The 27968-nt window shown below is 38.1% G+C and overlaps 1 long non-coding RNA gene across 1 annotated transcript in view; it reads left to right on the plus strand.

The window, feature by feature from the left end:
- LOC129412011 (uncharacterized) overlaps nt 1-11560 on the plus strand; it is a 125588-nt gene extending 114028 nt beyond the window's left edge. The window contains exon 3 of the long non-coding RNA XR_008633536.1: nt 11477-11560. This is a non-coding gene — a long non-coding RNA (uncharacterized LOC129412011). The remainder of the gene's footprint in view (nt 1-11476) is intronic.
- Nucleotides 11561-27968: the final 16408 nt, after the last annotated feature.

Below are 27968 nucleotides of genomic sequence, written 5' to 3' on the forward strand. Positions count from 1 at the left end.
GTTTGGTAGTTGTTGTTGTTGGTAGTAGTGGTAGTAGTCATAGCAATAATTGTTAGTAGTAGCAGTAGTTGTTATTAGCAGTTGTTGTGGTCGTTGTAGAGTAGTTGTAGTATTTGGAGTAGTAGTTGTTGTTGTAGAAGAAGTAGTTGTTGTTTTAGTAATTCTTAGTCCTTATTGTTTGTAGTTGTTGTGGTTAGTCGTTGCAGAGGAGTAGTAGTAGTTGTAGTAGTTGTAGGAGAAGTAGTCGTTGTAGTAGTAATTCTTAGTCCTTATTGTTTGTAGTTGTTGCTTGTGGTTGATCATTGTAGAGTAGTAGTTGTAGCAGTTGTAGTAGAAGTAGTTGTTGTAGTAGTAATTCTTAGTCCTTGTTGTTTATAGTTGTTGTGTTTGGTAATTGTTGTTGTTGGTAGTAGTAGTAGTAGAAGTAGTAGTAGTTGTAGTAGTAGTTGTAGGAGAAGTAGTTGTTGTAGTAGTTGTAGTTGTTGTAGTAGTAATTCTTAGTCCTTGTTGTTTGTAGTTGTTGTTGTGGTTGATCATTGTAGAGTAGTAGTTGTAGTAGTTGTAGGAGAAGTAGTTGTTGTAGTAGAAGTAGTTGTTGTAGTAGTAATTCTTAGTCCTTGTTGTTTGTAGTTGTTGTTGTGGTTGATCATTGTAGAGTAGTAGTTGTAGTAGTTGTAGGAGAAGTAGTTGTTGTAGTAGAAGTAGTTGTTGTAGTAGTAATTCTTAGTCCTTGTTGTTTATAGTTGTTGTGTTTGGTAATTGTTGTTGTTGGTAGTAGTAGAAGTAGTTGTAGTAGTTGTAGTAGTAGTTGTAGGAGAAGTAGTTGTTGTAGTAGAAGTAGTTATTGTAGTATTAATTCTTAGTCCTTGTCGTTTGTAGTTGTTGTGTTTGGTAATTGTTGTTGTTGGTAGTAGTAGAAGTAGTAGTAGTAGTTGTAGGAGAAGTAGTTGTTGTAGTAGTTGTAGTTGTTATAGTAGAAGTAGTTGTTGTAGTAGTAATTCTTAGTCCTTGTCGTTTGTAGTTGTTGTGTTTGGTAGTTCTTGTTGTTGGTAGTAGTAGTAGTAGTTATAGCAGTAATTGTTCATAGTAGTAATAGTTGTTATTAGCAGTTGTTGTGGTTGGTTGTTGTAGAGTGGTCGTTGTAGTAGTAGTAATTCTTAGTCCTTGTCGTTTGTATTTGTTGTGTTGGGTTTTTGTTGTTGGTGGTGGTGGTAGTAGTAGTAGTAGTAGTAGTAGTAGCAGTGGTTGTAGTAGTAGTAGTGATTGTTATTGTTGTTGTTTTATGATCAATTGCTTAAAAGGCCTTAGTCACACTGTGCACGTCCACTCTTCCCCGGTGTTTGGCGTTGGTGGAGTTAGCATTAGGGCTGTAGCAGTGAGCATGCATCCCTGCTTCAATTTGGTAATGGAAATGCTGGGAAGCCCTTAGCGGTTGCCACGGTAATGAAATGAGAACATATGTATAATTTAGAGCTTGCTACGGCCTCCCATCGGAACACACGCACACGGATTCGGACGAGCACACATCTCCAAGTCGCTTTACCTCTTTCTCCATTTGAGTGAATGAGAGTGGCACTAATACACTATTGTAGTATAAATATGTGTCTCTTCTTGGTGTAGTAGATAATGCGCAGTGGAGGGTGATGTTCATCTGAGCATTTCATAATCCAACAATGCCGTCTTAAATTTTAATAATAGGCTGAATTCACGTGCAATCATAACATTGTAAAATAACAATAGTTTATATTATTTGAGTTCAAGTGAAGGTCAGAATTTTTCATATTTATTGTATGTAACATTCCAGGCAAAGCAGCATCTCCATGGTCATAAAAATACAATGAATTACCTGCAATACTAGGCAATAACTTGAAAAACATGCGTGCCCGCCTCTCCACAGGTCTGACCCATAACCTGGTCTTGTGGTACCACCTGCTTTTTAATTGTAGATGCTTTAAGCTCAATTTTTAACATCATAACATGGGATTTTAACCAACTAAGAAGTGTAGCACGTGCAGTTCAAAGGACACAAGTAACGGACGGTTGGATTGTGTGAAATGAGCTGTTTGTTTCTCCCGTATCCATAAAAAGAGCTAATAAAGGAATTAGCTATGGACTTTTGAGATGGTACAGACTTTTAGTAGTAATAGTAGTAGTAGTAGTAGTATTATTCGGTCATTTTGCAGCACTACAAAACAAAACATAGAATACAATCCCAAAGATCATGACCAAAAGAGTTTAGGCTGAAGTAAAATGCCAAACCCTTTTAAACAATGACAGAATTCCAAGAAAAAAAGTTAACATTTACCATTTCGCTTACAGAAAAACTTACTGTATATATAAGAGACAGGATATAAATTAAAACAAACTAAATTTTATGCATAATTCGTTCTTTCCAGAGCTTTATATCTTTCAAAACATAATGCTTTAAACTCTTTTTTAAAGGCTTCTCAGTATTAGACTTTTTTAAAATCATCACTCAGGTTATTCCATGTACTAGCCCCTCTAACAAAAATACAATCACTTTTTTCTTAGTTCTTATCTTCATTTTTTTTTTTAAGATAGCTGTTCCTCTAAGGTTATGCTGACTCTCTCTGTTCAAATAACTCCTGTAAACAAGGAGGAAGCAGATGATTATAGGCCTTGTACATCACTACGGCTGTCCTCAAGTCAACAAGATAAAAACATTTAAATACTTTTACCTTAACAAAAATAGGATTTGTTTTAGCATAGTAATTTGCATGATGATGATGACCTTTAAAGTTTATTAATATCGAACAACTCCTTTATTTTAGTAAGGTCATTTTCTACTGTGTGCAGGAGATGCTGTAGGTCTTTTCCTGAACAATAGAGACTGGTGTCGTCCGCAAATAAAATGCAACTTAATTTGTCCACTGCCTCACAAACATCGTTAATTTACATCATAAATAATTTGGGCCCCAAGATGGAGCCTTGTGGAACACCTTATATCAGAAGTGATATTGTCTATATGTACACACTACTTTTGAAACCATACGTAGCAGCAAATGTGGTAGAAGACCTTCCAGAAGAAATCCTCAGACCTTTGACTGCGACACAAAGGCGACTGAGAAGCACTGTGTAAATGTAGCTGCTACAGAACTTGAATTAACCTCGGTATCAATAAAGTATCTCTGTTTTCAGGCAAAGTAATGCAATAACTTCTCCATGGAGACAAGGGAGTGGCAAACCCCCCACTAGATAGGTTACATAGTGAGCCTTTAAATTGTAAAAGTGCAGGTGCATGTATACGTTTTATCCTGGTTTGTGAAACAAAAACTTCCAAAAGTCCAGCATCTACATTTGTCAGTAAAAATGAACTAGAGTGAAATATTTGTACTGTATATTGGCAGTATTGTACAAACAGGCACCACTGTTCTCAGCTAAATGTACTTTAACAACTTTTGTGTATTTTCGGTTTGGTTATTTCTGTCAAAAGCGGTGAATCTCCCATAGTTACACAGACCCCCACCCACCATCTGAAACTAACATCAAATTCTCTCCAATGTCGTGAACATGCGCCCTATAAACCAAAATCCAAACTAAATGTAATTGCATGAGGGAGAATACGTAACAGCGAAAAAGCGCTAACTAGATGCACCGTGCTCAGTGAGAGAAGCCTTTTCGCCAAGACCTTCTCCTCAAAATGTCAGCCATGCCTCGTGGCTCAGAGCTGTAATGATGTGTGAGCAAAGCAATGAATGTTACACAACTATTCAACTGTAGATCTGAAGACGTCTCTCAAAATATATTAAATCCACAATATTTTGGTCCATTTAACATGTATTTTGGGTTGTGTTAGAATAGCATTTGAACAGGTTTTATAACAAGAGTAAAATAGTTGATGGAAACAAACAAACAAACAAACAAACAAACAAAAAGCACCGATAACCTGTGAATAGTGGCAGAGTGGTTAGCTTGTGATTGTATTGTAACATCTGTAATGTTTTTACTGCAATTTTCATATCTTAGATTAGATTTTCATGAATTGTAATTTTCATTAGAACATGAAATAATTTAATTTAATTGTCACATATTAGAAGTAATACCATGGTGATAGTAGTAGTAGTAGTTAGTAAGTAAGAAACTGTATTACTGGATTAGTGAAAATATCAAAAATATAAAAAAGTATTTAATTGTGAAAAATATATTCTTTTAGTAGCTGTAACAAATACTACTATGGCAATTTCATCTGACAAAACTCTATTGACTTTAAGAAGAAAGTAGTAGTACTGTTTTACCCATAGACCATAGTACCAAGATACTAGCAGTTGTAGTAGTAGCAGTAAGATGGCAGTAGTAGCAGTAGTAGCAGTAGTAGTAGTAGAAGTAGAAGAAGTAGTAGTAGCAGCAGTAGTTGCAGAAGTAGTAGTAGTGCTAGTGGTGGTAATAGTAGTGGTGGTAGTAGTAGTAGTAGTAGTAGTAGTAATAGTAGTGGAAGTAGTAGTGTGGTGGTAGTAGTAGTAGTAGTAGTGGTAGTGGTAGTAGTAGTAGTAGTAGTAGTGGTAGTAGTAGTAGTAGGTAGTAGTACTGGTAGTAGTAGTAGTAGTAGTTGTACTGGTAGTAGTAGTAGTAGTAGTACTGGTAGTAGCAGCAGCAGAAGTAGAAATAATAGTAGCAAGCAATACAAGTACAAGTAGTAGTAGCAGCAGTAGAAGTAGTAAAAGTAGTAGTAGAAGTAGTAGTAGTAGTAGTAGTAGTAGTAGTAGCAGAAGTAGTAATAGTAGCAGAAGTAGTGGGAGCAGTAGAAGCAGTAGAGTAGAACTAACTTGTTGTACTGTTACTTTGACTTGCCCATAGACCAGTGTGTCGCCTTTATGCTCCATAGTACCAAGATTCATGTAGATGTAGTAACAGTAGTAGCCGTGATAGTAGTATTAGTAAGTATTGATATCGCACTGAGGATGTATTAGCGGATTGTTCAGCAGTTACCATGGAAACACAGTGTAAACATTAGCCAACACTGTAAAAATGCTTTAAGATAGTTTGAAAACTCAAGTAAAAATACAAAATGGACTTAAACAAGACACAGAGCTTCAGACCAAGCAGTGCCTACAGTTAGCATCACACCCCCAGAGAACGTTGACGACACCCGCCGCAAAGTATGAACAGTATCCGGAATCAATACTTTTGCTTCCAAACTCATCCCCCATTAACACAGTTGGTGTTTTTGAACTTTAATTACTGTTTACTTTGCCATATTTCAAACACATTGGACTATCATGTCACTCCATGCACTTCCATTTTGTCTCAATTTGAATCCAAGCTATAATTTTGCCCACGTCTTTTTGTTGTCGTACAATACGGTGACAGCTTTTGTGAGGATGTGTCAACTTCCGAAAAATCAAAACAGCTCCATTCCGCGAAACTACAATGTTCCACAATTTTGATTTCTAACAGTAACTCTGCCAAAGGGGTCGACAACTGCTCGGGTTTTTTTTTTTTTTTTTTTACAATGGACCGTGAGAATCTAATCATGGTGGTTGTTGTGGGACGGTGAAAGGACAATTTGGATGAGAAGAGGAGAGGAGGAGAGGAGGAGGAGAGAGAGCAGAAGAGGAGAGGGCCCTGGCATGTTTATAGAGAGGGTGTTGGCAGACAGAGGGGGCAGGGGGGGCTATGATTGGATAGGTGATTGCATACTTGAGCACAGTGGAACCCAGAGGAGATGTGGGAGAGACACTGAGAGGGCATCCTTTGGCGGAAGTGGACAATATGAGCAGATAAAAGCTTGTGGGGATCAAAGTTACTTCGTATGTATGTGTTTTTGTTTACTGTTAATTGAACGGCAGATCGTTTAATGTGGCAAAAAGTAGCAGTTAAAATTGAAGTAGTAGAAATAGTACAGTTGGCATAAAAGGTAGAGTTTGCATGTGTTCCTGTGTTCCAGTGGTTGCTCAACTTTTCCATATCAAGCCAAATCGTAGAAGTAGTAGTAGTAGTAGTAGTAGTAGTAGTAGTAGTAGTAGTAGTGGTAGTGGTGGTAGTGGTAGTGGTAGTGGTAGTAGTGGTAGTAGTGGTAGTAGTAGGGGTAGTAGTAATGGTAGTGGTAGTAGTAGTAGTGGTAGTAGTAGGGGTAGTAGTAGTGATAGTAGTAGTGGTAGTAGTAGCAGCAGCAGCAGTAGTAGTTATAGTAGTAGTAGTAGTAGTAGTAGTAGTAGTAGTAGTAGTAGTAGTAGTAGTAGTAGTAGTAGTGGTAGTAGTGGTAGTAGTGGTGGTGGTAGTAGCAGAAGTAGTAGTAGTAGTTGTTGTTGTTGTAGTTGTAGTAGTAGTGATAGTAGTAGTGGTAGTAGTGGTGGTGGTAGTAGTGGTAGTAGTAGTGGGTGGTAGTGGTAGTAGTAGTGGGTGGTAGTGGTAGTAGTAGTGGTAGTGGTAGTAGTAGCAGCAGCAGCAGCAGTAGTAGTTATAGTAGTAGTAGTAATAGTGGTAGTAGCAGAAGTAGTAGTAGTAGTAGACAACTACTACTACTACTACTACTTCTGCTACTACTGCTGTTGTAGTTGTAGTAGTAGTGATAGTAGTGGTGGTGGTAGTAGTGGTGGTAGTAGTAGCAGTGACAGTGGTAGTGGCAGTGGCAGGAGTAAGGCAAGGCAAGGCAAGTTTATTTGTATAGCACAATTCGTACACAAAGTAATTCAAAGTGCTTTACAGAATAAGAAATACATTAAAATCATAATAAAAACAAATCAAAACATAATAATCATGAAGATTAAAAATTAAAAAAGAGAGACATAAATTGGAGAGAAGAGTGTGGAATGAAAACCTTTCAGTTATATGCACAGTTAAACAGAAATGTTTTGAGTCTGGATTTAAACAGCGTACAGAAGAGGTCTGTCTCAGTTTCAGGAAGACTGTTCCAGGTTTTAGTGCATGAACCTGAAACGCTGACTCCCCTTGTTTAGTTCTGACTCTGGGCACCAGCAGGAGGCCGGTCCTGAGCTCCTCAGAGTGCGAGATGGTTCATATGACACTAACATGTCACAGATGTACTTTGGTGCTCGGCCATGGAGAGACTTGTACACAAGCAGAGCTGCTTTAAAGTCTATTCTCTGAGGCACAGGAAGCAGTGCAGAGACCTGAGCACAGGACTTATGTGCTCGTACTTCCTAGTTCGAGTAAGGACCCGAGCTGCAGCGTTCTGGATGTTCTGCAGCTGTCTCACAGCTCGTTTGGAGAGACCAGTGAGCAGACCATTACAGTAGTCTAACCTACTGGAGACAAATGCATGGATAAGTTTCTCCAAGTCTGCTTTTAGACAGTAAACCTTTTGATTTTTGTATGTTTTTTTAGATGGTAAAAGGCTGCAGATGTTATTGATTTTATGTGACTGTTAGTTCAAGTCTGAGTCCATTATTACCCCTAGTTTCTTGCTGATTTGAAGGTTTTTAGAGCGAGAGACTGGAGGTGACTGCTGACACTGTCCCTTTGTTTTCTGTGGACCAAACACTATGACTTCAGTCTTGTCAGAGTTTAGCTGGAGAAAGTTGTTTTGCATCCACACACTGATCTGTTGGATGCAGTGACCAAGTGACTCCACTGGTCCATAGTCTCCTGCTGCCAGAGAGACGTAGATCTGAGTGTCATCTGCATAATTGTGTACGACACGTATTGCTGCTTATTAACTGGCCTAATGGCAGCATGTAGAGATTGAACAACAGGGGGCCCAGGATTGACCCCTGAGGCAGGTCAATGTAGTAGTAGTAGTAGTAGTAGCAGTAGCGGTAGCAGTTGCAGCAATAGTGGTAGCAGTAGTTGTAGTAGTAGTAGCGGTAGCAGTAGTAGCAGCAGCGGTAGTGGTAGTAGTAATTATAGTAGTAGTAGTAGCAGTAGAAGTAGTAGTAGTAGTAGCAGAGGTAGCACTAGTTGCAGTAGCAGCTGTAGAAGCACTTCAAGTTGAAAATCTCAAATTAATAAAATAAACCACACAAAATTTGTAGTTTTCCTCAAGTAATGTTTTAAAATGTATTGATTTTTCCTGATGTTGTTGCGATGGTTTTACCTTGAATCAGTGTGTATATTTTACTTCGATCCAAACACAGTATTTTAGAGAAAATAAATGAAGTAGAGAGAACTTGTTACAGTATCTTAATTCCCAAGTTGAAATTGCAAATGCTTAGTTCAAAATGTATGGGATTAAGTTATCTGTTGCCTTATGTCAAGATTTTTATTCTGTGGCTTTTAATTATGTGGAACTATGTATCTTTTTTTATGTATTTTTTTTAATCAATACATTTTTCTTTAGTAATGCCTTTATTTGTTGATTTTATTATTTGTTTTCATTGATTTTATTATTATTTTTTTTTATCTATTGATTCTATTTCTTCCTTTTGTTTGGAACATAATTCTTTTGACTTTTTAGAGTTAAGAGTTTTACGTGAAGCGCTTTGGAAACTGCTTTGTTGGATTGGATTGGAAAACTAGGCCTGTCACGATAACAAATTTTGAATCTCCAGAGATATACTGCGATAAACAACAATACTGAAAGTACTTTATGGCACTGAGACAATAACAATAATGCAAGAAAATTCCAGTAAACCATTTTAAAAAGACCTGAGCTGCAACAAATAAACAGCGGAATGAAGCAATAATTAGCTATAGAAGTTATTTATTCAACCTCAAATCTTATCGCTTTACATAAAAATGACGAAAATCTCCCACTACTGCAAAGACAATGTACATAAATATTGCCAAAATACTAATTATCATGACAGGCCTGCTCAAAATTCGCTTTGTACTAGTGGATGTCTTTCTTGTAGGGTCAGTTCTTCAGTGGATATAGGATGTTTACAATATTTCACCAAAGACTTTTATTAAAAATGTTACTGTTTTCCACAAGATTAGGAAGTATCACAGTACATTTTCATAATATTGCATAACATTATCTTAAATAGAGATTACAGTTTACAATTTACTTTCCAAAACTCCTCATGTTTATTGCAAGTGATAAAGTTTTCAAACTGTTATGTATTTATTTTTATCCATTTTTATAGCGCACCCATGTTGTTTACGACAGAGCTATTTTGTGTCTGCCAATCTGTCAAACCGGAGCCAGAGAAGAAGAGGAAGAAGAGCCGCTTTTGGCTCATGTGGATTTGTAAAAGAAAAAAATAAAAATAAAAAATCAATATCAGTCTGTGTGGAAGAGATGGGTGCACCTGCCGTCATAACAACGCATACTTTCACTTTTTTTGTGTGTGTGTACTTGTACCTCAGATATACAAACAAAACAAATGGACTTTCTGCAACTTGTCCATGGTTCACGAAGTACCAAAGAAATACTTCAGTGGTGGAGCATAATGAAGTAAAAGTAGTAAAGTACTGTGCTTAAGTATACATTTTAGGCGTCTGTGCTTTACTGAAGTACATTTTACAGTGGATACTTTTTACTTTTACTTCGCTACATTTGAGAGCAGGTATCTGTACTTTCTACTTTACTATGTTTTAGATTTGGACTGAAAAGTAAGTAGTAGTAAGTAGTATTTTTATGATTGTTTTAGACCTGCTGAAAGTCTGAAGGTTTATTTTTAACACATTTGTATTTTGAGCAAACAGAAATATATCAATAAATAAACAAATAAAAACAGCTAGAGTTGATAAAAGCAATTCAGTTGTTTATGATGAACAAAATTCAACACAAATCTTTATTTCTTTTTTTTATTATCTTTTTTTTGTGATGCTTTTATTTTTACTTGTTTTTTTTCTTGTACTTTTACTTAAAGGTCCCCCATCTGCTTGTCACTATGGAAATATTATTGTTTTGTCTAGAATGTTCCAGAGTATAGATTAAACCGATCTACCACGAGGAATACAGTTCAGATCTGTGGAGATTCACCCCTATTCACAGCAGGATTTTTTGTATTTTTAGGCAACAGAAACTCCCGTAATGAATGAACGCTAGATGGATATGTTGATCATTCCAGGCAAAGCAAGAACATCTCCATGGAGACAAGAAGCAGTGGACCCTCCACCAGAAAAGCTGCGTATTGCACTTTTAAGAAACAAAATAGAGTATTTTATCAGGCTACATCTTCACCCAGCAGTGCTAAGTACCAAGCTGGTGTTATAAAATGCCAAAAAAAAAAATTGGACTGGACCCTCCCACCATCTTTACTGTAAAGTTTTTGCACCGTACAACATTCATTAAGCTCCAAGTGAGTTTTATTTGACGACTGAAAGGAGCATAACGATAAAAGGTGCAATAAAAACATGCTCGGTGTGTTGTTGGATGTGTGATCAGTTATTGAGACTTTACAGCTGATGGTGTCAACGTTTCCCGGTGGTGTGCTGGGAAATGGAAGCACTGCTCTGTCTGAAGTTCTGTTCCTCAAGACTTTAGACGTTAATCTGAGTTTTGTTTTAACATAATCTGACTAGAAAGTACAGTCTTTGCTGGAACTAAACAGCAAAAACTAAACTCAGGCCAAGTTAAGTTTACTTGAAAAAAGGAGAGAGTTTAATGTAAATTTTGCTTGACAAGTAAAATGATCCTAGTCTGATTCATCAGCCGGTTTCACTTCGTGGAAACCGTCTGACCTCGCAGCAGGTACTTTTTTCATTTAACCAATCACTGCTATTTGGTCATGATGTATGTAATGCTCCAAATCCCATAGGAAAAAGGACAATAAGGTCTTTCCCCTTAATAAAATTGACCAAACATTCTCTTTGTTCCGGCTTTAAATGCTCGATCTCGGGAATTGTTGACAACACAGAATCTATGTCTTCGTCTGCATCCATCTAGACCACTTTGTTTATTGTTGTGCTGTACCACAAAAGGGACCCAGACAGGCACATGAGTTTGACATCATGGCTTCACAGCTCTTTGCTGATTGGCCGGTGTGCGGTCTACAACTTCCAGGGTTCTTGCAAACCGTCTAGTGTATTCCCATTACTGACTTAGTCGCTGGTTAAAAATGAAATATCCACCAATGGAATAAGACTTTTAGTACTTAAAATATGAAAATGCATCGTACTACAGAAAAACAGCAACTCTTTGCACTTAAAATAAGAAACTAAATCTAATGCTGCTTGAATTAAGGAAAACATACTTATTCCACTGGCAGATCATTTTATTTGTTAAGTTGAATCTACTCAAATAAAGCAAAATGCTCTTAATTTAAGTCATTTTAACTGACACAGATATTACTTTTTGGAGTGTACGAGAGGTGACCTGATTTTGGCTCTTCTCAGATAACATTCTGAACACCTAAATGGACCATGAACGCTCGTAATAATCACAGGCTCTTGAAAATGTACTGTTTAAATCCATTTTGTTTTTTGTTTTTTTCTTGAGCTTTAAGACTGTTATCACATTTGCTAAGATGGTGAAATGCTCCGCAGTTACCAGCTGGATATTTCACCATAGATGTGCATGCAAAGCATGACAAATAACAATTTAAAATGATGCAAAGAAATGATGAATTCAAAGTCAAACAGAAGGTAACTCAGTGTTTTCTTGGTGCAGGTCCCAAGCCGACTTAAAGAGAAGATGGAATCCAAGTGGGCATTTATACCCCACACGTACACACGAGCCTGAGACACAATGGACACAGCAGAAGGGCAGGTCTGGAGGAGTCCAACATGCTCTGGGGACAGATGTGAGTCACTCCAGAGAACACAGCTCCAGCTCCAGTCACACAGGGAGCGCTCAGCCCTCAGCAGACTCCCGGAGCGCCGCTCACAGCACACAAGGGACGGGGTCAAAAGTCTCCTCCTGATCCACAAAGCACAATGTGGACTGTGGCGAACTCCCAGGGACCCTTGAGTCATCAATGAAGAGCGGGTCCAGTATTCATTCGAGAGAAAAAAATGTTTCCTTCTGTTACGAGCTTACAAAGGGTCCATTTTCTGATCTATGTTAGAATATTGTTTCCTCATCACAAACAGGCCTGGAGTTGTGTTTTGTATCATTCACATATTTTTCACACACAAATCCTAGTAGTAGTAGAAGTAGTAATAGTCGTAGTTTATTTTCTTCAGTCATGTACTTAATCACATACTTAATAGACTATTACTAACATTTCACATAAAACTATGACCAAAGGGGTTTAGACTAAAGTGAAATCACTTACATATTTAACCTGACTTAGGGCCTTTTTCCATGAGAACGCTTGCAGGTAAAAATGACAAAATATTTTAGATACAGGGGCAATATTACTGAAGTAAAAGTAAAAGTATCACATGAAAAAATCTACTTAAGTAAAACTCTTAAAGTACCTCTTTAAAAATGGACTTTAAGAGTAAAAAGTTAAAGTACTTTGCAGAGGTTTTTTTGAACAATTAAAGCTTCAAATGTAGTGATTTTGATCAAGAATGTAGCTGAGGGTCTGTTTACACGAGAACACTTGCAGGTAAACAGGACAAAATATTTTATCGGACGTGCCTTTCGTTTAGACGGTGACAGCGTTTTTGGAGCTTAAAATGCAAAAATCTGAAACCACCCTTCAGAGTGGAGAAGTTGAAGATGCTCTGCTGTAGCGTTTCAGTCTATGCTGCCCAACTGTGGTCAGATCTGCTCACGTCGCGTACGTGTTTACGTCACATACATCATCACCGAGCGTCACCACCTCGCTGCCTGGCATGCATACCCGATCAAATTCCACACACTTTCTCTAAACACGGAATAAAAAGTGAAGATGCAACGCCACTTTTGCGTCTTCTGTTCAGACCGTCATCATATAAACGTAGCTTCTCAAACAGAAAACAATCTGTTGCATGAAGTGCTCCACTGTGTTTTTAAACTCCATACACCTTCTTTAGAATCATTTGGATAGGTTCAGCCCTGATATATCTATTTTCGACCAAGCAAAAAGTCTAATAATGCAGTATTACTCAGAATATGTGAATGAAAGAACACTCCTTTAAGGAAGATGTCAATTCATTTGTTTATCACAGTTTTTTATATTTATCATTTAATATTTTCTATTTTATTTTTGTTGAGTTTAAGCTGTTTATTGATGTGTCATATTTAGGTTTGAATATTACTATTATTGTATGTGTTAATGTCATAAAACCGATGACTCAAAGTTCCTGTATTCTTCTGTGTGCCCTTGCTGCCAGTGCTGCTCGCTCTTCTGTAATGTTCCTTCTTTTGTCAAAACAGTGACCATTCTCCCAAGAAACTCTCCACATCGTCCGAATGAAAGGTCAGAGCCTCCCTGTGTCTAAAATTAGCCCGAGCCGGTGCCTGTTGTCTTTGAAAAAGAAAAAAAAAAGAAAAAACACAAAATGGCAAAACCAGAAAACGCTTCCGCTCGCTACAGTCCACTCAGAAAGACTTTTAAAACTGTAAAGTGAATTATATAATGGAACATAATGCGGAACATAAAAATCCAGTCATGAAAAGGTAGTTTGAATGAAAGTGTGTTTATGTTTTTGATGTACTTTATACTTTATAATATGCAGATTTAGCTTAATGTGGTGCTTTCATGTGGCTTCGTGGTAGTGCAAGAAAACTTTGTGTTTTTAGTTTTGACCTTTAGGACGTTTTTACAAAGCTAAGGCCCATTTGCAGAAGTTAGTCGTTAGTCAGCCTTGTTTCGAGTTCTCACAGACCATTTCGCAAGTATTCACATGCATGGATTTTCGGGCAAATGCACTTTAGAAAATCTCTAATCTCACAACGAAATATGGCAACATGAAGGCTCTTTATTACCGTTTTGCAATTAATAAAAGTTTTTGAAAGTAGATGGAGACAGTACTCGGCAGTCTGGATTTGTCATTCTAAGTCATGCTGTTACAATATACTCAGAAAAAAGTTGCGTGCCCCAGTCTCATCCCTGATCCTCTCTCTTATTTTCAACGATGTCAAAGAGTCAAAATGACATAGAATTTTCTTGCAATATTTTACAGAATGAATGGATGTTCTTCAGGGTATTTTTGAACAATAAAAAACATCTGTAGCTGAATAAATCAAGAGTGAGACTTGAGTCACTATTTTTAGGATTTGAGACTTGACTTGATAAAATGGACAATGACTTGGGACTCGACTTGGGAAGACTTGATGCTTTTTTTAAAAATATATATATACGTTTTCAGAAAATATTTTAGGCTTTACAGTTGATACATGTGGTGTTATTTTTACAGGAACAAACTGGAATATGGTTCTCCCACTTCTCTTTTTGTTACTTTGGATGGAGCTGAAGTACTGTGAGATGATATCCTACAGTACTACAGTAATATACTATAATATAGTACAATACAGTAAAACAGAGGGAACTATAGAACATGATCCTTCCATTTCAGTGCAGACTACATGACAAAAAAAACTGTTATTAAGCACTTTTTAATCTGAATTCTTTCTATTGTGATGATAAGGATTCACACTAAGATCTTGTCAAGACATTTAAAAAGGAAAAATTTGCATTTCTATAACTCTTATATAAATACACATACATAATTATACCAGAACTTTTTAAGTACAATTTAGAAAATGGAAGCTATATTTATTACTTTGGTTTAAAGACTTGAAATGACTTGAAGCTTGACTTGGACTTGCCTGTATTTGACTTGGGACTTGACTCGGGCTTGAGGTTAAAGACTTGAGACTTACTTAAGACTTTCAAAACGACATGGTCCCACTTCTGGAAGTAGCAGAGGTGGTAGTATACCTAATTTATATTCAAAAAAGTGAAAAAATATATATTTATTTGGCATTTTCTGAAATGTTTTTAAACTACTGTCACTAGATAAGTGTTCTAGTCTAAATACCTGTAAAAAAAATCTCTCTATATATATAACCCATGAGGAGTGACAATATAATATTAATTTGCCTCTCTAAAGCTTTGAGACATCAATGACAATTTCTAGACTCCATAGAGACGACAAACACACACAGCGTCGTCAGCTCAAGATCTCTCTGCGGGCTAAACAAACAGCAGCATCTCTGCATTTGGCATTTCCAAACTTTCTCCTTACACCTTTCTAACCTTTATAGTTACAGTCTTTTTACCTTCCAGCCTTAGCAGCACCACAGAACGCCCTCGTAATGCGCTCCTCTTAACATTACATAATTGCGAATCCGTAGCGCGAGATGACAGGCTCAGATTTCCATCCCTGCGGGGCTCGCTCTGACTGGGAGCTCGCTTTGGCACGACCGGGACCATGAGCGCTACGTCGCCTCCTATTGGCCTCAGCGCGCCGTTCACATGCGCTAAAGAGGAGAGCTGTCAAACTTAGCATTTCTCCACCGGGCTATGGGCTTAAACAATGTGACAGGCAGCCACAGAGAGATGCAAACACAAGTCTAGCCACCATGCGTGTAGCCAGTGCAGGGAAACGCCATCGCTCCAATGGCACGCCAAGATACTGGAATGCAATTAAAGCTCCTATGTGACGCAAAATGGATTCTTGTGAGGTTTTAGCCATGGTAGAATGTTGCTACCTTCTCAAAAACATACCTGGAGTTGTGTTTTGAGTAATTCTTTATTATTGGTTTCTCTATTTCCAAAGCTCAAAATGCTCTCTTCCACCTCACGATGTCATGAAGCTGTAGTTCTCAAGTTAACAGCTGCATTTTTATGATTCTAGTGAAGGTGTATGGAGTTTAAAGCTGCATTATGTAACTTTATGGTAGAGGGTGTGCCATTTGCTTGTATCTATGGAGGTTTTATAACATTTCTTGTTATATCATACAGCATTAACCCTTTCAGACCTAAGGGAAATTTTAGTACTTTTGTCCTCGCCTGGATTTGTTTCTTAATTTTGCGTTTAAAACTCCCCCTTTTACCCCCTAATGAAGTGTTATACATATTTTTTTTCAGTACAACCTGTTATTTCACAATCTGCATACTGTAGTTGTAATATATGGCTGTAATAAAAGCTATAGGACCAGAAATACAAATGAAGAAGAAGAAGAAAAAAAAAAAAAAGAAAATAAAATTCACACTCTTTCATACAAAACACACAGCAAACATGTATAAACAACTTTTTGGGCATAAAAAAGCTTATTTTAGGGCCTTAGCTACAAAAGTGCAACATATCAAGTCTGTAAGCAAAATGAAAACAAAACAAAAAAAAAAGTGCCAGTCATGGAACCAACTTTTGTCAGGGCCAGTGCAGAGCCACATCACTTCCTGCATTTCCATGGTGTTTATTACATTTGGATCTGTACATTTGGACTGACATAAACCTTTCAAATAAAAATAACAAAGGATGCACAATTACGCAGACTAAGATGCCTAATTTGCCATTTATTTGAGAAGTAACTGCACTTAGAGCGGCTTTTTCAATTGCTACGAACACAGACGCTCAGAGCAGTCGACCATCTTGACTCACTACACTCTTTGGCAAAGTTTGGGCCAATCAGAATGGATGGAGCGCATGCTTTTGGTGGAAAACTAAATTCCTGTTGGACACTCGTTCATTACGTAGCGTGTGATGTAGGATAATGATAGAAATATGCTCTATCTAAGTTTCTATCTTTTATGGATGGAAATGCGCGGTTATATAAGATGTAATACCGTCGGTCTGAAAGGGTTAAACTTATTTGATCTGGTGACGTGACCAGGCCAAGTTACAGTTCAGATCTGTAGAGGGGCAAGCCCAGTGGATGTGTTTTAAAGCTATTTCTACAGCAGGAAAACAAAAAAGAAGATGCATAGATACATTTACAGCCATACGTCGGAGCGTTCTAAGCAAAGTATTACCACGTGACATCACAAGGGGGAACAAAGTGTTTTCAGTTTGAGAACAGAACTCGACCTAAATACGCAGGGTTTGTGTGTTAAACATGAGCAAATAATACAAAACACAACTCCAGGTATGTTTGTGATGAGGAAACAACATAACGTAGATCAGAAAAAAGCATAATACAGGACCTTTAAAGCATTCACGACAAAAGCGTGTGATTGTACGTGAATTAAGGCAAGATAATGAACAGCTTTGTATAGAAGAGACAATGATGGAGATTGCTCAGTAAGACAGTTTGTGCGTCTAAATACAGATTCGACAATTGAACAAGGGGCCATTACAGGGGCATTGTGTGAAATGTTGCGCCGAATAGAAATAAATAAATTGTGTTTGGGTTGTTGTCAATAGCGCAAACACATAAGAATAGTACTTGTAATTGTACACTGAAAAAACGGTCCGAGAGGGGTTGCTCAAATTGCAAAAACAAATTTGACAACAATAACATCACTTTTTTACGTTTCTCTGTCAAGCATGTTTAAATCTTACAAACATCGCTTGATTGTGGCCGATGTGAGACCTGCATGTTTTAATCAGGTTGAGGAAACATTACTTTATTATAATTTCTGGTGAGGCTCCTCCCTCTGGAATTCTCCTCCCCAAAACTTTTGGAGGGAAAATTCAAATGTAACAGGACACAGGACAGATACAGGAGCAGAGACACACAGTGTGGAGCAGGAGGATTATGAAGCTGATCTGGAGGTGAGACTTTTCAAAGATTTTATTATGTGCTTCTCCGGCCTAGAATGTTGTCATTGTTAAAACATGTTTGTGTTGTTTTATTTGAAATTAGAGTTAATGTAAGGACTCCTTGAAACAAATTGTTTTTGACTGTCCATCTACAAGAGTGTGACACTTGTACTAAGATTTGAATGTGTTGCTTCCAGAGTCGTCTACAAACAGTGACGTCCAGAGCTCTGCTGGAGCTGTGGGGAAGTTCATGAATGTTATATCTGATGTTTCAGAAAAAAGGAAGATGTTTGAGAACCAACAAAACACAGAGCACAGATGAACAAAGTAAGTAAACCAACTAAAATTATTTTAATTTTTTTCAAAATTAATTTCCTATTGAAACTGTTATCGTACTTGTACAAGGTGATGTGGCACTAGGAGACTTTATACCAGATGCCCTCCCTGTTACTGTGTTTAGAGGAAGAAAAGCAGCACATGGTGAGTTTTGTTTCTGCAGATACAGTTCTAATGTTCTCGTGATTCTGTTCTGGTCCATTATTGTAGTAATAATTGCTATAAGTGTATTTAAACATGTACAACAGAGTAGATCATCAGAATGTGATCATCATGTGTTATTCTGTGTCCACAGGCAGAGACCAGAGCTTCTTCACTGGAATAAATCTGTCCAGCTCCAAACTGTGTGTCTCTGTTCCCTGTGCTCTCTTTGTGTTTGATTCTGTTTAAGACAATACAGAACTGTGGAAAACTAAAGACTGTTTTTGTATTCTTTTACAGAATTAGATCAATTAAATTAAATTATACATACTTATACCATAAGATAAATATGCATATTCAGCATGATTTGTTCAAATTTCATCAACATGAAAAAGTGATGTTTATGTTCCGAGAAAAATATGTGTAGAAGGGTTCGAAAAAAGTTTCAAAGCCTAAACATAATTTTATTGCGTGCAACCGCTGTCCATAACTTTTTTACGCAAATCCAGCAACTTTTTTTTTTCAGTGTATATTGTTTGACTTTTTGCTTGTAGAAATGAAGCATTGAAAAAAAATAAAATAAAAATAAAAAGACATGAATAAGCTTAACTTTTATTGATTTATTTGATTGATTCATATCTTTGTACACTTGTTTATGCCATTAATAAATGTTTGAGGTTAATAAAAATAAATGAAAAAAATTAAATAAATAAATACATTTACACAATCTTTGTTTGCCAAGTCCCACAATTTTGAGCACTTTTATTTTATTGATTCATATTTTTTTTACTTGAGTCAACATTTACTCAAGTTCTGACACTTTTTGAATTAAAGGTTAAGACTAATTATGAACTTTTGATCGATTTTAAAGGTGTGGTTAGTGTATGTAACTTTTCCGGTGGAGGGTATACACCGTCCGTTTGACTCCACGATGATGCAATTTCTTTGCAAGTGCATAGACACCTCCAGGCCAAGTTACAGGTCAGATCTGTGGAGAGGTGATCCCGCTCTGAGCAAGAATGAATGACAGTAAAAGTATATGTAGATGAATAGACAGATGAGTGAAATTTCATAGACCATGGAACGTTCTGGGCAAAGTAATCCAATGAGGTTCATTTGGTCGTCTGATACTTTATGTTATTAGGTTCTTCTTTCAGACCAAGAGTTTGTTTTCATACCTGCTCACTAGCGCTCTTCCTCAGAGTGGTCACGTGATGTTACTGTGATGTGTCTGGTCAGCTGATTTCAACAGGTTTTGGCGCTGTCTTCCTACCGGTGAAGTCAAAATCACAGCGCCATCTGCGGTCCGACTTCCTCAGGACAGTATCCCAGCTGACCAGACACGTCACAGCAACATCACGTGACCACTCTGAGGAAGAGCACTAGTGAGCTGTCCAAACTGTCAGGTATGAAAACAAACTCTTGGTCTGAAAAAAGAACCTATTTACATAAATTATCAGACAACCAAATGAACCTCAGTGGACCACTTTGCCCAGAATGTTCCATGATATATGACATTTCACGAATCTGTTTATTTTTTCCAACTATATAACTTTGTATGTAACTTTGACCCATAACTTCTGAAGGTCTGAAGGTCTGAAGGTCTGAAGGTGTCTATGTATTATGGGACATTTTACGCAAAGAAATAGAATCGCCATGGAGACAAACAGAAAAGTTAAATACAGTAGCTACACCTTTAAAGTCGACCAAAAGTTCAAAATCAAAATGTCACTGTGCTTTACGATATTACTCTTCAACCATTAATTCCAAAAGTGTGTCAAAAACTCAACATTTAAAAACACCTAATAACATAAATTCTGGGCAAAGCAATAATATTTCCATGGAAACACGTCTCTACCGGAAAAGTTACACAATGCACGTTTCATTCAGAATAATATCTTAGGAATCTCTTATGTGTCCTGGTGCATTTTGTGTTTTCACATGTTCTTCCAATTAGTTTTTTTTTAACTACAAATGGCAAATAAATGAGCCAAACCTTCTATTTATGATCTTATTTACACCGATAATAGAAATCTGCTGCATTCTAACCAGCCGTAACGTGCAGAGAGTCAATACGAACAATATTATGCAGAGTGTAGAGCAGTGTGTCCCACATGTACACAAACACCCTCTATGACATTTAACATGAAGGACAGACAGCCGGGGGGAGGAGGGAGGAGGCCATGTCACGCACCGTACGCATCCTCTCACACCCGGGACCTACTTTCTGATGCGGACTGACACATCACGCCCCTGCTCCGTGAGGTGTGCCATTTGTAAAGATTAGTGAGTGATTTGGCTGATACTCGCGGCTATGTCTTTATTCGGCGTCGATAAAGCAGTTGTTTTTTTTTTGTTTTTTTTCTCGCTACCCATGGCTTCTATCAAAGTCGTTCTCGATATAGGAAATGTCCCTCACAGGCTACCGTCTTTTCTCTAAGCCTAATTGGTTTTGGCCTGTTTTGCCTGGGCTCTCCGGTGCTAAGGGTTACACAGTGGCGGCGCGGGCTGGGTGTTTGTTTGCGAAGGCTGTTGTGTACACGGATAAGCAGGGGTGTCAGGATTGTCAGCGGGTGCTTTAAATGGTAGGCGCATAGTTTTCTAAGCAATAACGTCAATTTTACACCTGTCTGAAGCAGAATCTTTACAAGGAGGAATTGAAGGACAAAACGAATATGACTCAATGACAAAACTGTGATGTTTAAAAAGAAAAACACAGGATTTACTTATTCACAATGAGAGTAACTGAAACTTTAAAGAGGACCTATTGTGCTTGTGTCTGCTACAGCTGTAATCCATAACACAAGTAGGTCATTATGTTATGATTTGCACATTTAAAATCACATTTAAAAGTAGAATTTTTAAGTATCTGTACTTTCCTTAAACACATTTTCCAGTGCATACTTTTTTACTTTTACTTCACGACATCTGAGAGCAGGTATCTGTACTTTCTACTCTTTTAGATATCTGTACTTTTAAATAAGGACTGAAAAGTAAAATGGACTTTTCTTTACGGTTTGAGACCTGCTGAAATGGTGGGATGATTGAAATTATTGAGTTATTTTTAGCACATTTAATTTGAGTTTCCGTCCCAACTTTGATCAAACCAAATACACAAAAACAGCTCGGCAAAAAACATTTGGGTCACTTAAAATCAGCTAAATTCTTGATCAAAATCACTACAATTGATGCTTTAATTGTTCAAAAAAATCTCTGCAAAGTACTTTCATGTCATACTTTTATTTAAGTAATCTTTTCCGCTTGTATCTGTACTTTTACTGAAGTAACAAAATTGAGTACTTCATCCACCACTGCGTAAACGTCATCACTGCAAAGAGTCTGCACTTCCGATAGGTAGCTGCAGATCACACTCGTGAGCAGCAGATTTTATTCCCCCTTTGTACTAAAATGAGGATGTGTCTCCTACGTTTATCACTGATGAAGAAAAAAAAGGTATGCCAGTGGTGGTGAAAACATAGCTTGATTCATAAGCCAGTTTCACTTCATGGAAACCATCTGACCTCGCACCATTAGAATTCGTTCACTCGGGGCTAACCTGGTATATTAAGCTTTTCCCAAATCCTGCAAGAACAAGGGCAATTCATCAAACATTCTCTTTGTTTCTTCTTTAAATCCTCGATCTCGGGAATCGTTGCCAACACAGAATTAATGGCTCTTCACTGACTGGCTGGTGCCCGGACTCGCACTCGTCTAGTGTATTCCGATTCCTGACCCAGTCACTGGAGAAAAATGAAATTGAGCGGAGGCCCTAGGTGGCACCAGCCTGAAAACAGGGATCGAACAGCAATATGATATCTTGCAAATAAATGATTCAAGATTGCTCAAACATGCACAAATCACTCCAAATATGACTTTGGGTGAGTAAATGGTGACGGGAAACAACTATAACATGGCTAAAAGCTCTGAAAAAGTTTTGCACAATAGGTCTGTTTTAAAGTAGATGTGCTCACAATGGAAGTACTGAAAACTTTAATGAGAACTGTTCCATTATAAATATATTGTGGTGGGAGTAAAAGAACTTTCCAGCGCCTTAGTCACAGCAATGAACAATTCAAAACACGATATGGTTTTGAATGATGAATAGTTTGTTGAATACAGTTTGTGTGCAACATAAACTACCTTGATTCAAATGCATGAGGTATGTGACATTGCAACATAAATACATGGACTGAATACATATATACAGAGCAGAATGGGGAGAAAATAAGATGTCTATATGAGCATGTCTCCATAGTGATAGTCAGAGATTTTATTGGCCAATACTTTGACTTCAACTGCGATTTGTTTTTTTTCCCCTCTACTTCATATATAGCTAGTTGTGACTATTTCTTCCAATCTAATCTTTACTCTTGACAACAGTTTGCAGAAATAGTTTGACAATAACTCCTTTTCTCTTATTGAACAGAGTAAACTACAGTCTAAAGTTGATATCTAGATAAATGTGGAGTGTCTTGCCCAAGGACACAGTGCACCATTTTAAGTAGATATATCAACACGTTCTTTCATATCACCTGAAAATCCCAGTTTGATTTTCACTTTTATTTTGAGTAATGATTCCCTCACATCTTTGCCTTTTTGTCTCACGTACGACACTTCTATCTAAAAGGGAGTAAACACCAATCTTCTCCAAACATCTGTCTAAAAAAAGCATCGCGTGTGCTCCCGATTTATTTTTCCATGTTTCCACGACGACCGCTCAAATTTGATGGGAAAACAAGTGGCGTTTTCAGCCGCTAAAGATTTTCAGGTGACTCATAGTTTGTAAGACAGAATGGAAAAAAAGCTTGAGTGTAATGATGGAGCAAATTTAAAAATCGAAAAATTTGTTTATTTTGTTAAACTTTTTTTTACCCAAACTTGAAATTGCTGGAATACGAAACGTTTAAAAGTGTGGGGGCACTTCAACATGAATCTAACATCATATGCAGCACCTGTGGCTCTGCTTTGATAGTCCCGCCCCTTTTTCCTCAAACTTGAATCCTATTGGCTGAAATGTGTGGCCTCTTCCTGGTTTGTGAACAGCTTTTCACAGCTCATGCTCAGCTTCAAGAAGATCCCAACTTTCGATGGATTTGACTTGGTTTTGTCAGTACTTCAATCACAGCATGAACTTTATTCAACCTAGAAACAATTCCACCAAGAAATTTTGGTTAGTACATTGTAAAAAAAAAGAAGATTAAAGTAAAGACACTACGATAGTGTGCTCCAACCTGGAAAGAAGAACTACAAAGATGGATTCAGAACCACTGTCAACAACAAATGGTGAGTATCCATCAGGGTGGTCCTTATCCAGTGGAAAGTTACACATTTCCCTCTCTAACCACCTAAATATTTAGCATTTCATAAAGAAAATAAAAGGGGGTTTGCAAAGTTTCACAAAATCCATGCATATTTAAAGATAGCTCAAAGACCTTGGAAGTTGTTGTCATTGTGGCTCTCATTAGAGCTGAAGTACTGAAGGCAACACAATTAAAGAGTAACACTTTTGCAAAGTAATATCCTGCGCATTTGTTGTCGTATGAACATGATATTGACTGGCAGAAAAAGATTTTATTGATGCTCATTTTTGTGCTTAGACATCATGCAAACATGGCCATTGAACACCTGCAAAGTTGAGTGCAAACTATGTGAAGTGTTTGTCTGAGAGAAGACTCTTGAAAGCTTCATTCAGCAATGCTGGGCCCACATGCTTGAACTGTATTCCCTCCCAGGTTTGTGTCAGTGTCATCACTGCACTACACGACCATCATTTTAAATGATTTTAGAATAAATTATGATTCACAGAAGGTGACCGTGTTGGTTCTACTGGATCTGAGCGCTGCCTTTGACACAGTAGACCACACTATTCTTTTAACTCGCCTAAAACACCTCGGCCTCTCCGGTGCTGTTCACAAATGGTTCACATCCTACCTCACAGACAGAACATTTATGGTGAGTGTGGACACATGCTCCTCCAGGGTCCATAAAATCATATGTGGTGTGCCCCAGGGCTCCATTTTAGGCCCTGTGCTTTTTAATTTGTACATGCTCCCTCTTGGTGGTGTCATCAGGAGACATGGAATCAACTTCCACAGCTACGCAGATGATACGCAGCTTTACATCTCCATGTCTCCTGATGACACCAGACCAATGGATGCTCTTTTTAACTGCATTCTAGAAATCAAAACCTGGATGGCAGAAAACTTTCTCCAGCTTAACCAGGACAAAACTGAGGTTTTAGTCATTGGTCCTGAGGCCCAGAGAGAGAAGCTTTTACCCAAACTACAAGCACAGTCTTTTAACCCTTCACCTCAAGTGAAAAACCTGGGCGTCATTATTGACTCTGAGCTGACTTTTATTCCACACATTAAGAACATTACAAAAATTGGTTTCTATCACCTAAAAAACATAGCCAGAGTCCGCCCCATTCTCTCTCTGGCCAACACCAGACGCTGATGCATGCTTTTATCACCAGTCGAATAGACTACTGTAATGCCCTGCTCTCTGGTCTTCCCAAAAAGAGTATTTCGGGTTTGCAATTATTACAAAATTCAGCAGCACGTGTCCTGACGAGGACCAGAGGGCGGGACCACATTACACCGGTTTTAAAATCACTGCATTGGCTCCCTGTGTGTTTCAGGATCGATTTTAAAGTTCTTTTACTGGTTTTTAAATGTCTTAATGGTCTTGGGCCTTCTTATCTTTCAGAACTGCTTTTACCCTACGAACCCTCGCGGACCCTGCGCTCCTCCGGCAGCAGGTTCCTGGTCATTCCCAAAGTCAGGACACACACTCACGGAGAGGCGTCTTTTCAGTATTATGGTCCCCGTCTATGGAACTGCAGCCGGAGGAGCTCAGGGCTGCAGAGAACGTTCATGTTTTTAAGAGCAGGCTCAAGACCCACTTTTTTAGCTTAGCTTTTGATTAAATTCTTATACTTTTACCTGTTTCTATTCTACACATTTTAGTATATTTATTTATTTTAGGCATATTTTTTAGGATTTCCAGTGTTTCCTCTGTAGGAGCCCTCTGCATCGGGAGCGGAGGTCGGCTGTGGCTGCCGGGTTCTGTCCCGTGGGCTCCTGGTGGAGAGTTGGTGCTTAGGCTTCATCTCTCCCCTGGCTCCTGTGGTGGTTCCTGGTGGTGGTGGACGTCTCTCTGCTCCTGGTGTAGACGGCTCCTCTGATGGTGCTTTCTCAACTGGTTCGCCTGTACTCAGCCTCACATTTTACTATAGGGGATTTTATGTATTTTACTATCTTAGGGTGTGTGTGCGCGCGTGCGTGTGTGTGTGTGTGTGTGTGTGTGTGCGCGTGCGCGTGCGTGTGTGCTTGTGTGTGTGCGTATGTGTGCGAGTGGGTGTGTGTGTCTGGGTTGTTTGGTTGTGTGGAGTTGGGCAGGTGTGGGGTTGGATAAGTGGGTGGGTGGATGGAAATGTGGGATTGTTTTTAATCACTGTAAAGCACTTTGTGTTACGTTTTTGTATGAAAAGCGCTTTATAAATAAAGTTTGATTGATTGATTGATTGATCATCTTCTTCATTTCTTTCATTTCATTCATCTCATTCATCCCAGTCTATGGAATTCTAGTTTTGCTGGCAGTTATTTCATGGATAGACCAATAGTAAATGGTCACTTTTTTATATAGCACTTTTTCACCGTCAAGGTACTCAAAGCTCTTTACAGCAAGGAACCATTCACTCATTCACACACCAGCATACTGAGACACTAGGAGAGAGGTGGGTTAAGTGTCTTGCCCAAGGATGCATTGACGGCAACGCATCTGTGAGAGCTAGAATTGCACCGCCAACTTTCGGATCAGTGGACAAACGCTCTACCGACTGAGCTCCTGCTGCACCGTATCACCATGTCTCATGTGAAAGCTCAGATTCAGAAAGAGAGAGAGAGAGAGTCCTTTTAGGTTAGAGTTGTAGCATTGAAACTGGCAATCCAAATGAGAGACTCTCGTGAGTGTCTTGCCCAAGGACACAATGACAGCAGGCATCTGTTGGCGCTAGAATTGCACTGCCAACTTTCAGAACAGTGGACATACGTTCTACCATCTGAGCGACTGCCATTTTTATATAGCTCTCAAAGCGCTTTACAACAAGGAACCACTCACCCATTCACACACCAGCATATGCAGACACTAGGGGCGAGGTGGGTTAAGTGTCTTGCCCAAGAACACAATGACTGCAGGCATCTGTTGGAGATAGAACTGCACCGCCAACTTTCGGATCAGTGGACAAACGCTTTATCGACTGAGCTACTGCCGCCCCATTTGACAGATTCAGCTCAGATTCAGAGAAAGTCCTTTTAGGTTTAAAATCAACTTGGGTCAAATGTGAGACTCTTGTGAATGTCTTGCCTAAGGACACAATGACGTCTTGCATTGGTGGGAACTAGAATCGCACCGCCAACCTTCAGATCAACCAACACTCTACCAACTGACCTACTTTAGACTAATATGAGCCTCCGTGACATAGACCTCGCATGGTCTATAGGAGCAAATGATGATCCTGATGAAAAGCGCTTAAATTGCATCAGTTACAGAAACTTCAGGGCATTTGAGCTATCTATAAATATTAATGTAGTTTCATAAAACTTTAAAGAGCACAATTTCTCCTCAGGTGGAGCATTTTGGGAAGGTCAGCCCATATGATTTTAAAAGTTCATAATAAATAAGGACCACCCTGGAATCCCCGAACTATATTGTCAATAAAACGGTAATTTAAACACAATATTTGATTCAAAATGTATTTAAAAGCAATGTTCCTCTAGGGTTGACCAACGCAATCTGCACATCTGTACAAAGACACCAAAAAGTAGGGCGATTTCTTTACTTTATGCTGGTGGAATGAAAAAGCATATGTGATTTTTTTTGGGCAAACTTGAAGTAATAGGTAAAATAAAAACTTCTTGCCAACAACCTTCTAATGACAAATATATTATTGTGAAAACTTGGACCAAGTTGGGTTTAAAAAGTCAGTGTCAACCATAAAGTTCTACCAAAACGTTACGTAATATGCCTTTTTGCTTCTTGGTGCTCGTTGTTTTATGCTGGAAGTTGCTTGGTGTAATTCATGGCTGGGTTTGAAACTGAAGAGGCCACAGTTGTGATTTGTGCGGTCTTTTTATGCGTTGCTGTGTGTTTTTATGTGGTGCTTGAGATTGGGACGCTGTTTGGATATGTATCTAAAACATGTGAGTGAGGGCCTCAAAAGCTCTCACGCTGCTTTCAAGTGCATCTCGGGCAGTTTGTACAGTTGTTCCATTCCAGTAAGGTGGAGTGGGTTTGCTAGAAATATCGATCGCATTTATTTGACTGCAAAACAATGACATTGCAATCTTGCAAAACTCATTCTGGCCACTAGAGGTCAATAATGAGTTGCTATATGGTTTATTTGACAGATTCTAGTTATGCTTTCTGTATTGTTCAGTGAAGAAATTTAAGTAGAAGATTCCAGATTTGCTTGTGTTCATGTCTCGCTAGTTGAACACAGTAGATCAGAAATGTCATAATGTTGTATTGAATTTGCTTATCTGTTGGTGGCTTTTGTGTATTGACCAAAAATATGTTAAAATAGTTGTTGTTGTTGTTGAAAATGGAAAAAAAAAAATTGGAAATTTAAAGAACACATATTATGCATTCTTGTGGCTTTAATAGCCTTTTAAACATGATTTTGTTAACTTTTTGGATAAGTATTTTACATTTTCTAAGCTAAATTGCCATATGTATAATGGAAAATATCTGTTTACAATGAGGCATTTAAGTGTTAAAGCTTCCTCTGCTGTCAGCAATGGGAATTAACATAACACAATTTGATCGTAGAATGAGTCTAATGATGGTTTATGGACTTAAAAAACGGCACAGGAGAAGTCTGGAATTGTATCTATGACGCAACTAAACAGGCAATATGCATACAGAGCATTTTCGAGTGCTTAAAGAGAACAATTTGGGGTTAATGGATTAATAAACCAAGTGTGAATGAAACAAAATACAACTCCAGGTATGTTTTGGATGGTATAACCTGGTTTAAAAAGTCCAAAAAGTTTGCATAATATGTGTTCTTTCAGTCTTTAACATAATTTCGTGGCGTGTAT

Source organism: Boleophthalmus pectinirostris, unplaced genomic scaffold, assembly GCF_026225935.1.
Source record: "Boleophthalmus pectinirostris isolate CB_2022bp ecotype Guang Dong unplaced genomic scaffold, ASM2622593v1 HiC_scaffold_11, whole genome shotgun sequence".
Taxonomy (NCBI): domain Eukaryota; kingdom Metazoa; phylum Chordata; class Actinopteri; order Gobiiformes; family Gobiidae; genus Boleophthalmus; species Boleophthalmus pectinirostris.